The following is a 12,330-nucleotide window of genomic DNA, read 5'->3' on the forward strand; positions in this document are numbered from 1 at the left end:
TTGCTTCTGCAATAGGCCTTAAAACTTTCCTGACAGAAGGGGGCTGCAGTATCTGCCAGAAGAATCTTTTGGTGCATTTTTGCCAGCTTGTCAGATTCTCAAGTTTTGCCTTGAATTAGGCCTGGCTGATTTATGACTGATGGCATCAGAGAGGTCCTTTTTTCCTTCCTTGTTAATCATATGACTTAAATTATCATCAGTGATGGGTTTATGTTCCTCCTTACAGGTTTACAGAGTTTCAGCACCAGTTATATCACTGGATTCAAAGGGAATGATGACAGACAGAACTGTATTTGCTTTCCAAAATCTAGCTTTAAAGTTTCCTCCTGGACTGGAACTCACTGATTTTAATTCATTTCTTGACGGCACTGATATAAGTAATTTTTTCACTACTCTCCTCAGAGAAATTATTCTCTACCCATTTGTAAATGTTCCTCAATATTCTGTCTTCACTTTGCTCTGGGTCATTTTAAAATTTTCCCATTTCTAACTTGTGCTCTCCTTGTGATGCTTGGACTCTTGCATGCAATTTAAAAACATCTTCCGTCATTTTTACCTTTGCAGTTGTTACTTTGCCATGCTAGTTCTTTTTGATCTTTTCTCACTTGCTCCAAAAGTTCTTTTACTTTTTTTTTTTTAATTTGGCATAAAATGTTCTTCAAGTTCAAGCTTGTGATTGTATCTGCTCCTATCTGCCAGCATCCATAACCTCTTCCTTAGAAACAGTTCTTAGCACTTTGCCAAGATGTCATGATAAGAATGAAATGGGGGTAAGTGCAGTTTCTAACAACATTCATTGACTCCTCCAAGTAATGATCCTTGGATTCCTCTCCTGACAAAATGTACTTGATACGGTGTCTTTTTGATCTTCTGATATGGTATAAAAATTACCTTCCTCCTTAGTTTTTTGATGTCATTTTAAATGCTATTGTTCCCAACAGGAAGTTTGATGGCTTGGCTTGATGAGTTTAACAAGCTGAGCTCCACTGGCTTATTTCTTTGATGATAAATGGAAGGGGAAGTAAGAGGGGAATAAGCTACAGGTGCACTGTCTCCCTGGGTGACCACAGTCATTCTTTGTGGTTATGAGCCTGTTTGAACCTCTCTCTGCTTGTAAACAAGCTGGTGAGGTAGTAAACAAACTGCTAGTAAACAAGTTAGTAAACACCTGGTAAACTCCTGGTAAGACACAGCTAAACTCATGCAGCCTCCAAAACAAGATATCTGCATCCAAACTGCCTATTGGGAATAATCTGCAGCCTTTGTCAGCCCCCAAACCATGCACAGGAAGAACATCTGACAGCCAGAACCAGGGCTGTGCTGGCAGCTTCACAGCACAGAGAATCCCTGTTTCAAATCTGTGTCCAGGCCTAGGCTTTGTATCCTTTGGGTAAGGTGTATATTGTGCTTTGTTCCTTAACTTTTTTCCAGTGTCACTCTTGAAGTCAAGAAAAGGTTTCAAGATGTCTCACCCAAGCTCCCTGCTTTGGGAATGATGGTAAGGGGTGTTTCCATTACTGCCATGAGATGTCCTTGGGCTTTTTGGTACTGTGATAGAAGGCTGACATGGCAGTGATATCTAAAATGTTCTATAACATTGTTTCTCTAGGCACCCTTTTCTGCAGCTCATGTCAGCCATACTTTGTAAAATTCTATCTGAAGTTCTTCAATCACACATAAAAATTAGAGTATGGCAATTATGTTGGCCTGGTTAAAAAATCTTACAATACTGTGGCTTGGAAGGCTCACTTTTTCCAGACTCCACAGAAAAGTCATTTTTGGTATCAAGTAAGCCCCTTTCACTGTCTCCAGGAAATCATATCTTGGCCAAATCATAAACTCTGACTAATTTTAATTTGAACACCCTCAGTAGAAGCCTTGTTCTCTTGGCAGCTGAATTTCTGTCTGTGACATCTGCAGTGAGCACCCTCCAGCTTCTCCCTGCCAGCTCATCTGCCTCTGTGCAGCTCCAAGCTGAAACCTGGGGCTGGCACCTTCTCCTCTGGAGCGTGGAGCACTACAGGTGTGGAATGGGGAGCAGGGCCAGCAGGAGCAAAAGTTGGACACTTGGACTTAATATTATAGGGAGGAAGGAGAGTAAGCAGAGAGAAAGCAGAACCAGCATCCCTACAGCTTTTTATGTCTGTTCTTTCTCATCCAACACTGAAACAATCCAAGGCTTTCTTGAACCTCCATGTTTATTTGTTGGCAAGTAACTGTATTATCTGGTGGTGAAGGATGTACCCTTCATCCCTCAAATTTGTTGACTGAGTTTTTACCTCATGCAACTGATCCCTATGGATGATAACAGACATCTACTGCTACCAATTACTTATTAGCACATGAGGGAGAGATCTGTACTTCAGACCTAATAGGTTTCAGTTCCATTTGGAGGCCACTAGGGTTTCATATAATATCATTTCATTTCGATTAACATGGGAAGTGACTTGGTAATTCCAGTAAATGACTAGGTACTTAAAGTAAACCTGTCTGGAAATACAATTTTTTGTCCAGCTGGAAATTTTTACAATTGACATTTTACTTGAGAAAAAAAACAGAAAAAAAGTTACTGCATTTTTGTGGTAAAACATTAAAACAAATGCCCTTTTAATTTTTCTCTGTGAGTTATGGCCTCAAAGGGTTAACATGAAGGAAATAGGGTGATCAAAGATTTTATGGAAGGATGACTTTGATCTTGTAGATGGTATAAGGCAGGACTTAATCCAAAATTAACATGCTGTATGGGTTAATTAAAGAAAACAAATGTGAGAAAGCTTGTTCTACTCTTGAACAGCTCATTTAGCTTGTCTTTAATGCAAATTGTCAATGAGGTTCCTGTCATGAAAATAAATCTCATTAAAAATACATCACTTGTTCACATACATACAAACCAAGGAAAGAGTGTGCTCTTACCAGATGAAATTGATGTTACTCAGCTGCAGAGTGAAGGTGATGTGAGTTTTAAAATGCAGACACTCTTGTTTTTGTCTGGATTGATGTTTTCTGAAAGATCTTTCTATTTCCCTCAGTGGGCTATCAGAGTTCTTAATGAACGTGGAATGAAGAGCAAGAAGAGCTTGAAGCCCTCATTCCCTCTTTACTAGTAGACTCACATTGCCAAAGGTTACATGTCCTTAGGCTACAAATTCCTTGAGATTTTCTATAACTTTCCATTGAATAGAAGTTCAGATAAAATGAAACTGTGAAAGCAAATACTATTTGAAACTGTATAAAAATGTAAAAATTTATATTTGGCTTATAAATCATGACATCATATTATTATTATTCTCTTGGAGCAGTTTATGGAGCAGTAAAGCTAGAATTCTGTACAGAGATGAAAGTCAATATCTATCTCCAACCCTACACCAACATTACTACGAAATATTACCAGACATTGCAAGCTAGGAAAGAAATAAGAAGAATATTAACTAGAGCCTTTTTTCCATATTATAGTCCCATATTAAAAACCAAGCAAGTATGTAGCCTTTCTTTGTATACTTACAGAACTTCCTCTCTACACAGCAATAAAGAGGCAGAGATTCCTGAATGTCTGGTTGGATGAGGCCTGACAATTGCAACATCAGAGATGCTTTGAGAGGCGATGATCTCCCCCCCACTGCAAGGTGAGAAGCTCTACAGCAACACATTTGTATGGGAAGCAGGCATAGAAAGAAAGAATTCTAATGTTTTCATTGTGTATTAAAATATATGTGTGAAGGTCACAGCAAAGCTTTTGTTTCATATTTATGGTCCCAAAGGCTTTATCCATTCATTCTGCATATCCTTTCCAGGCTGAGGTCACAGCTTGGTCACCTCAGCAAACCTCAGGTCAGGCTCCTGACCAGAGAGTAAGATACAAAGCAGGCTGTTTAGCACATTAAATTCTGTTCGGTGTCTGGTACAGCCAGGAGGTGGCAGGGCAAGTCTGATTTACCACGGCTGAATGGCAGACTCTGGGTATTTTCCAATCTTGACGCTGTGGAAACATGGTGAGTTCCTGCAGTTCTCCCATTTGCACCGTTTAGTGGCAACTGCCTGCACACCACTCACAGCATTTGCAAGGCTATAAAGAGGCTTCCAGCAAGCTTGCAGAGCTCTCTAGGAAATGATGGCTGGTATTGTTTTTCCTTTCTTTTTTTTCTTTCTATTTGTTAATTATAATTTTGCACTGCTGACTCAACTCTGCTGTTCACTGGCAGTTTGGCCAACACATCCTTTCAGAGGCAAGAATGAGTGTTCCTTGTGCACACATCCTTGTGAGCAAATGACACTGATCCTGCCACAACAGCACAGAGTGACAAAAGAGCGTCGTTCAAGCAAGGGCTCGACAAGTAATGACACAGAAATATATCATGTATAATTCTGCATAACTGTTAATACAGCTGCCTCTCCTTCCTCTTCTTGTTACTCCTTCACATGCTAAGTGACCCGTGTGATAAGCAGAGAGAAAGCATTTGAGGCGGCAGAGCAGATGAACAGGAGAAAAAGCAAAAAGAGAATGACAAACTGGCCAGTATCACCTGGGGTACTTTTTGTATCAATTTCAGCTGCAGTCAGCTCTGGGTTGGGTCAGCAGGTGATGAGGATTACTGAGGGAAAAAAAAACAGGCATTGCCCCTAAGTGCTGCCAATAATTTGATAATCTAAACTGTATCTAATTGTAAATTACTCTGTTAAAAAAGCAATAGGCTTCAGCAAAACCTTTTTCTTAAGAGCTACTGGTGCTGGTTAGTAACAAACCCCCAAAGTTTATTAACAGAAAGCAAACCCAAAATCTCTGTGTGTTAGGTTTAGTGGACTGCAGCAGTCCCAGGATAAATATTGGTACCTTCACAAAAGAATGCACTTACTGTCTTCTGCCTCTTGTGCAGATTTTTTGTATGTCTGTTTCCCTGGGGCAGCTGTGAGAGGAGAGATAGAAGGAAGAGCAAGAAGAGAAGGTGGTAATAATTTTCTTAGGTTTGATCACCTCTGAGAAAACCCTGGACCAGTTTTGGCCTTGCTGTTTTAAGAGACTCAAAAGCCTGATGGGTGGCAATGGAGAGAGAGAAGCAGCTCCTTCAGTTAGGGCTGCAAGAGAAATTGATGATGCAGAGGTTTTTGTGCACAGGGTTGGATACAAAGTCAAGAGAACCACGCATGAGAGAAACAGGCTGTGAACAGAGGTGAACAGAGGATTCTTTGCACTGAAATTACTGGAGTTATTATGCTCTAAATTCCGCATTTATTGTCTGCTGGCTTCAAAGCAGCAATGTACGATAGAATCTGACCCTAAATGGATGTAGTTGTCAGAATCAACAATAGGAAGCGCAGATAGAAAGAGATTTGATATCTTCTCTACAATCCTGCCTCTGGTAATAGTTACTGCTAGAACTCAGAACTCCTCCAGAGGAGGGAGGGAAACCATATTTCTTCCAATACCTCTGCTAACAGCTCTGTTGTTTTTTAAAGTCTAAGAAAGGACCAACTATATAGCTGGGAAGAAATCACACAAAAACCTCCAGCACTGCTATTCTCCAGGGGTCTTCCCCAACCTTCTAACTGTTTTAGCCAAGTACAGATAAGATCTATGCCCTGAACACTAATCAGACTGTGCCCCCAGACAGACAGATCTGGACAGAGCTACTTAGATAAGAGAAAAGGTCACCTACCGAGGCCTATGTGGCCCCTGACTGTTCTGCTAATACCAGATGCAGAGATGGCATCTGGAAAACCAACTTATGGCCACAGGCTACTGAAATTAGAGCAATTAGCACAAGCAGACAGACAGAATGTGGAGATCCTTGTAACTTCCAATTTCTCCTCGCCAGGCTGGAGTTGAACAGGCATCTACTACTGAAAAGCTAAATATCCTGTGGTTCCTTCTCTGAGTTTTGTAAACAGCTCTGTGCATGTTACTGCAAGTCCTTTCACATCAGCCCTGGGGCTGTGGCTGCCATGCATTGCTTTAAGCCTCCAGGTCCAAATTTCACATCTAAAACAATGATGTTTGGATCAGAAATGTTGTTCTCATCCTCCTCTTTTTTTAGTAGCCCCAGCCTTGAGGATGATGGCTTAGAATAGCTGAAATATTTAAAAACTCCTCCAAGCGCTGTGCTGACAAAACAGCGATTTGTATGTGCTCTGTACTTCTGGCTAATCTCAGCACAGAGTTCAGAGGCTGAATGAATCTCCTTTTCTCTCATCATTCAGTGTATTAACTCGAGGTCATGCTCCATTGACACTTGCAAACAGCACCCGCCTCTGTCAGTCACAGCCACACTCAGAAGGAGTCTGAAAGGAATTAACTCTGTCTAATAAACATCCCTGACTTGCACACAGATCCTCAGGATGGGAGCAATAGCAGACTGAGACTGATGGCAAACTCTTGGAGGAGGGAGGAGGGCTTAGCCTACAGAAATGGAAATGCTTCCATTTGCAATGGTATCACAAATGCATAATGTCACAGATATTTCACTTATGGCTTGTTTTCGGACATCTACAAAATCCAGTAGTCATGGCAAAGCCAGCTGCCTTTGTTGTCTGTGGTTACAGTTTAAAAGACACCAAATGACACTTTGCAGCCCTGTGATCTGAAGCACAGTGCCCTGAATCACTTCAGGAGAAAGAAGCGGTGACAGGATTTAGTTCAAAGCTGTAAGAAAATGGAGAGAGCAAACCAATAATACCAGCAGTTAAAGAACTTTATTTCTTAAAGGAAAATTAATTCAGCAGCAATAAATAAAGGTGCTGCTCGCAAGAAAAGGCTCATATTGCCAATGTGCAACATCACATAAATGTGAGGTTAGGAGATGAGAGAACATCTGTGCAACTCTTATCTAAGGGCAGATCAATTCTTCTCCTTTCTTCCTTTTTTCTTTTCCATTCCATTCCAGAAGCTTCAGGAAACTTCTTCCTCTGCTGCCAAACTATCTATTTTGGGAGTGGGAGCAATCATTTATATTCTCATCCCAGAATCACCAGGTACTTTACTGAAAGTTTGATAAGACCTTACTGTGTATGTGTTGTAGGAAAAAAAATTGTATTTTATGCTCCAACAAGAAACTGAGGCTGTGGGAAGAGCTACTGAAGATCCCCAAAGGCAATAGTCCAACCTAGGATAGGAACTCAGCACTTCTGCCTTTTGTACTCTTCTCCCTAAATAATGCTTTCTCACTGATGAGAAAATCTGTCCAGGGCAAAAAGGTTAGGAGTATTCCATCCCAAAGAAGGACACTTGGATGCTCTGGTTTGTTTTGCCTCCCTTTATGGCCAGAATATGTTTACTAGGGTGGTTGGAAGGAAGTGACCAACTCTTCTGTCTTATTAATGTTATTTATTTGTCGATAAGACTATCAAGAACTGTCTTAGAAAAATATTAAAGCTGAGTCATATACCAATAAAAACAGACAAATTCACTCTGGCAGCTGCAATAGTGAATTTAGCTTACTTTTGCTGTGCCTTAGCAGTGTGGCATATGGTTCTATGGTGATTTCATTTCATTTCAGACTTTCTTTTTGACATAAGATGAAGTCTAATAATATCTCAAATGGAGTTACAGGAAGAGCAAAGGCAACTCTTTTTATTATAAACAAGGAACTCTGTGCATCTTCCTGCCACATGTAAAGGCACCTATGACTCTTGCTAGAGAAGTGAACAGTTGTTCTAAATGTCTAAATTTGATCTGTGCAAAGACCTCTGCATCTCTAATGTGCACGGGCAAGCAAGCAGTGGTTGAAGCAGAGGTTGTGCATAGATCTCCTCCTGACACTGTTTTGATCAAAAGCTCACAGTGTGAAAAACATTGCTGCTGCTTCAATTCTCCTATTTATCAGCAAGATACAGCCTATGATTGATAACTATGAGATTCCAAATTGAAAAGTGACATTTTTAGCAGGTGATAGGATATTTGCTGACTCAAATCACGACTTAAAATATTATCTTTTTCTTTTGACAAAATATGCCAATTTTTGAGGCCTCAGACAGCAAAAAAAATGGTGATTTTCAGCAGCCAGAATGCAAACTATTAAATGGCACAGTATTCCTATGGATCCTGAAAATGGAGATGTTGATTGTTTCAGTAAGAGCACAATACTGACTCCCAGACTATGATTAAGTTGCTATTGCTCAGTTGGGGTGTTGTTCACAGTAATCTGGGTCTTGCTCATGCTGACTCACATCTCCTGCCTTCTCAGCAGGGATTTGTGTTTGTTACCATTCTGGCCTCCAAGGTACTGAGCCTCCTATATCTTGATGAGTGTGGGAGGCCTGGGATCAAACATCAGGGAGCAGGAGCAATTACTGATAGAGTTTCCTGATGTGGAGATGTCAGACAATGCCCAGGTGTTGGGATCCAGCATGGATTTTTCCTCCTGTGTGGAGGGCAATGGGAGGAAGCCAGTGTGAGTCAGAAAGGTACAGGATTGTACTTAGAAAAGGATGGCCTTTTCAGTTAGTTTTGTTGTTTTATTTCACTTTTCTGCATCCTATATTACATAACCACAGCAAACCAACCAGGCCTTGACTAACATGAATGGCAGAAATTGAACACTTGTGGAAGTGACATAAGCAGGTTTTAACAAGACAGTGTGGTGGGTCACTCCACAACCTCCATGGGCAGCATTTCCAATGCTTAACCTTCCTTTCACTCATCTTCCTCATATCCAAAGGGAACCTCTCCTGGTACAACCTGAGGCCATTTCCACTGGTTGCCTGGGAGAAAAGACCGACACCCACCTGGCTACAGCCTCCTTTCAGGTGGTTGTAGGGAATGATAAGGTCACCCCTGAGTCTCCTTTTTTCCAGGCTAAACACCCCCAGTTCCCTCAGCTGCTCCTCATTAGACTTGTGCTCCAGACTCTTCCCCAGCTCCACTTGCCCTTCTCTGGAGTTTCTCCAGAGCCCAAATGTCTTTCCCATAGTGAGGGGCCCAGAACTCAACACAGGATTTCAGATGTGGCCTCACCAGTGCCAAGAGGGACAATTCCTGCCCTGGTCCTGCTGGCCACATTCTTGCTGATACAGGCCAGGATGCCATTGGCCTTCTTGGCCACCTGGGCACACACTGGCTCATGTACAGTGCTGTAAGCCAGCACTCCCAGGTCCTTTTCTGCTGGGCAGTTTTCAGCCACTCTGCCCCCAGCCTGTCATGCTGAACGGGGTTGTTGTGACTGAAATACTGAAGTATGACAAGTGGAGCTAGATAAAGAGACATCAGTTTGCAGGAGGTGAAAGAAAAAAATGTGACAGCAGAGCACAGAGGATTAAACAAGTCATTAAGAGTATGTAAAAGTGACATGCATGGGGTGATGGGTTTTTCTACCACTCTGCATGCCTCTTACTGCAACTGAACAACACTGGCCCCGAGTTACAAAATTTCATAGGACGTGTAAAATTCTAATCCTGAGTCCTCTGGCCTCATTATTGTGTCTGTTGTAAGGGCCCCATCTGCACCTCATCAAAGTCCTCATAAATTTCTGGATAGGTTTGGGATAGATGACTAGATTATTGCTCTAATTTATCCATGTATACTATCAGTAGTTACCTACTTGTTCTTTTAATTAGGCTAAAATTTGCCAAAGCATATGAAAAATTGCTTATCCCACTGAAAACAAGTGAGAGCTCACAGCCCATTCTTCAACTTTTGCATAAATATTTTTATTGCATGTTTTTATGTTCTGCATTAAAAGTGTGTCACTGGGGACATGTGCTGGTTGTGAATGCTGTACTTCCCACCAGCACCTGCTTCTTGAGCAGGCTAAATGTGGAAACATATTGTAATAGCTGAGCTGTGCAGACAGTTTAGTCTCTGCTCTGCAGCAGCATGGGTAAAGCAGGAAAATTTGTATCTCTCTGAGTTGACCCAGAGGGAAATCTGACCAAGAGGCTTTAGCTTTGAACTGAATTCAGTTGTGTGTTGCAGGGAGACCTCGTTTGTTTTAGCTTCTGAAAAGTAAGCGTGACTGAATTTAGCCTTGAAAGATCCCACTGGGATGAAAAATAAAAGGATTTATATTGGAAAATGTCAGAATCAAAACTAGCAATTTCCTCCTCACTCTTTTCTCTTTTTTTCCCCTTTTTGCCAGCCATAAATGATTGTCCCAAATGCATTCAGACTTCCCTGATGGCCTGGGTTATGCCATGGCATTGCATTCTTCTGTAAATCAGCTCCTCATCCCAGGTTTGTGGCTTGCCTATTGAGGATGGCTCTAGAGCAGTACAGCATGGGCTGGAGGGAGAGGAGTGGTGGAGATCCTGTGCCAGCAGCAGTGTCCCTGCCTGTGTGACACTGTGACGCTGAGGGCAAAGGAAAAAGGTCAAACCCTGGTAGAGGGAGGATAAAACTGCTTAGAAACCCTCAGCTATGGGCTGTCTTTTTGAGCTTCTGGTCGAGCGAGCAGGCTTGTCTAATTAATTAGGAAAAAAGTGGTGAATTCATTTGACTTAAATTCTTGGGTGTTGAAATAGACCTAAACTTCCAAATGTTTCTGCAACATCTCTCCTTCTGCACATAGTATACAAAGAAATGCCATATTCTCCCAATTCCAAAACCCTTGCAGAGTTCTAGTTAGGTTTCTCCCGACAGACCCCATGTTGTCAGCATGCTTCGGTTTTGCTGCCATTAATCATTTCAAGCCTAGCAAAAAGGCACTGCATATTTGAAGTGCATCTCTCTGAAAGCTGCCTCAGCCAGAGGCTGAGTGTGTTTGCCAGCTGATCGAAGATCCACCGAGGCAGCCATTGATCGAGCCAGCATCTCCCCTCCTCTCATCAGGATACTCTCAGTGAAGAAACTTTTCAGTGAGAGACAAGGTTTAAATAAGCCTTGCTATAAGAAGTGCAAAAAGAGGCTAAATTCCCTTTCTTTTCATCACAACCTTATTTATTCCATCACTTTACTTTGGATTTTACTGAGGTTATCATATCAAACACAGGCATAACCTAGAATATGCTGGAAGGAAGCAGTTCCACTGGAAACAAGTTGGTTTCCATCTGGGATCTTTCAGAAATTATCTCTTTTCCCCACTTCTTTTGAACTGGCTAATTGAACACACTGATCCCTCATGCCACAGATTTTTTTTTAGACTTACCCATCTTAGAAGGAATTTTTTTGTAAACAAAGCTAAAGTAAGATTTCTGTGGATTGAAGGAGGTCCCATTTGCAAAGTCAAATTAGTGAAGAATGTAGAGCAATATTAAATGCTTTTATGTAAAAATAATACCTGATGGTTATTCCAGTGAACTATGGCTATTAGAATTGATATTGGAATCACTGTGAAGATACCTCTGCACTGAGACCATCTCCACAAAGATAGTATGGGATAACCTCAAACTGTTCCTTTTGTCCAGTTCCCATCTCTTCTCACAGCAAAATTCCTCCTTGAAGGGAGAAAGTTCATTCTTAGTGGTCTGTGGAGTGAGAGCAAATTTTACCTGCGATATTCTGGACAAACAATACCTTGAACGGATTGAAAACCACCACTTCACATATTGCTCAATTTATCACAACTCTAAGACTATAACAAAGACATTAGATCATGACCCATGTAGCTCTATGTTCATTACCCACATAGCCATGGGGCAGATTCTTTCATCTGCCAGATCTGGCATCTTTCATTGTCAGATTGTTCTTTTGTTTCGAGGGAGGCCAGAATTGCTTTAGTTCTGATGTTGTATGTTCACTGAAAAATGCATGTTGAATTCTGAATTTAACAAAAAAAAAAAAAGAATAGGAAAAAGCATAGGTATTTTGACGACTGCATCACACTCCCAAACAGCAAAGGATATCACAAAACTACAGCATATCAGGACAGACATTCTTATCAAAAGCAAAATTGACCGATTAAGCCACCAAGAACATTTTTTTGAAAGCTCTCAGACCAAGCAAAACTGCCCATCTGAGCTCAGTATTTGTCACAGCCCCGCTGTGACATCTGGGTGTGGCTTTGGCAATAACCTCCAGAAAAAGACACAATGCTTGGGCGCTTCAGAGAGCAGCACCATACAGAGGGCACCGTGGCAGAACAGAAACATTTGGGAAATGCTCTCATCACTACCCATGGTTTCATGTCTCTGCAGAACCCTTCTGCCGTACGTGAGCTGAAATCATTCTTCAAACATACATCAGCACCTTTCCATTCATTAAGGTGCTTAGGTAGGGGTAGGATCTGCACTTGAGCCTACCTTGAGGGTGTAATTGTGTGTTGCTAATGTAATGGCTGGAGCTGGTGATCCAAACGGCAGCATATGAAAGGTCAATGTGCAGAATGCAAGGTTGTGCAGAGCAATTGGAGGAAGAATGGAGTCTGATTTAACAGAGGAAGAAGGAAGAGGGAGGGCAAGGACAGTGAA

This window comes from Melospiza melodia, chromosome 3 (assembly GCF_035770615.1).
Source record: "Melospiza melodia melodia isolate bMelMel2 chromosome 3, bMelMel2.pri, whole genome shotgun sequence".
Lineage (NCBI taxonomy): Eukaryota > Metazoa > Chordata > Aves > Passeriformes > Passerellidae > Melospiza > Melospiza melodia.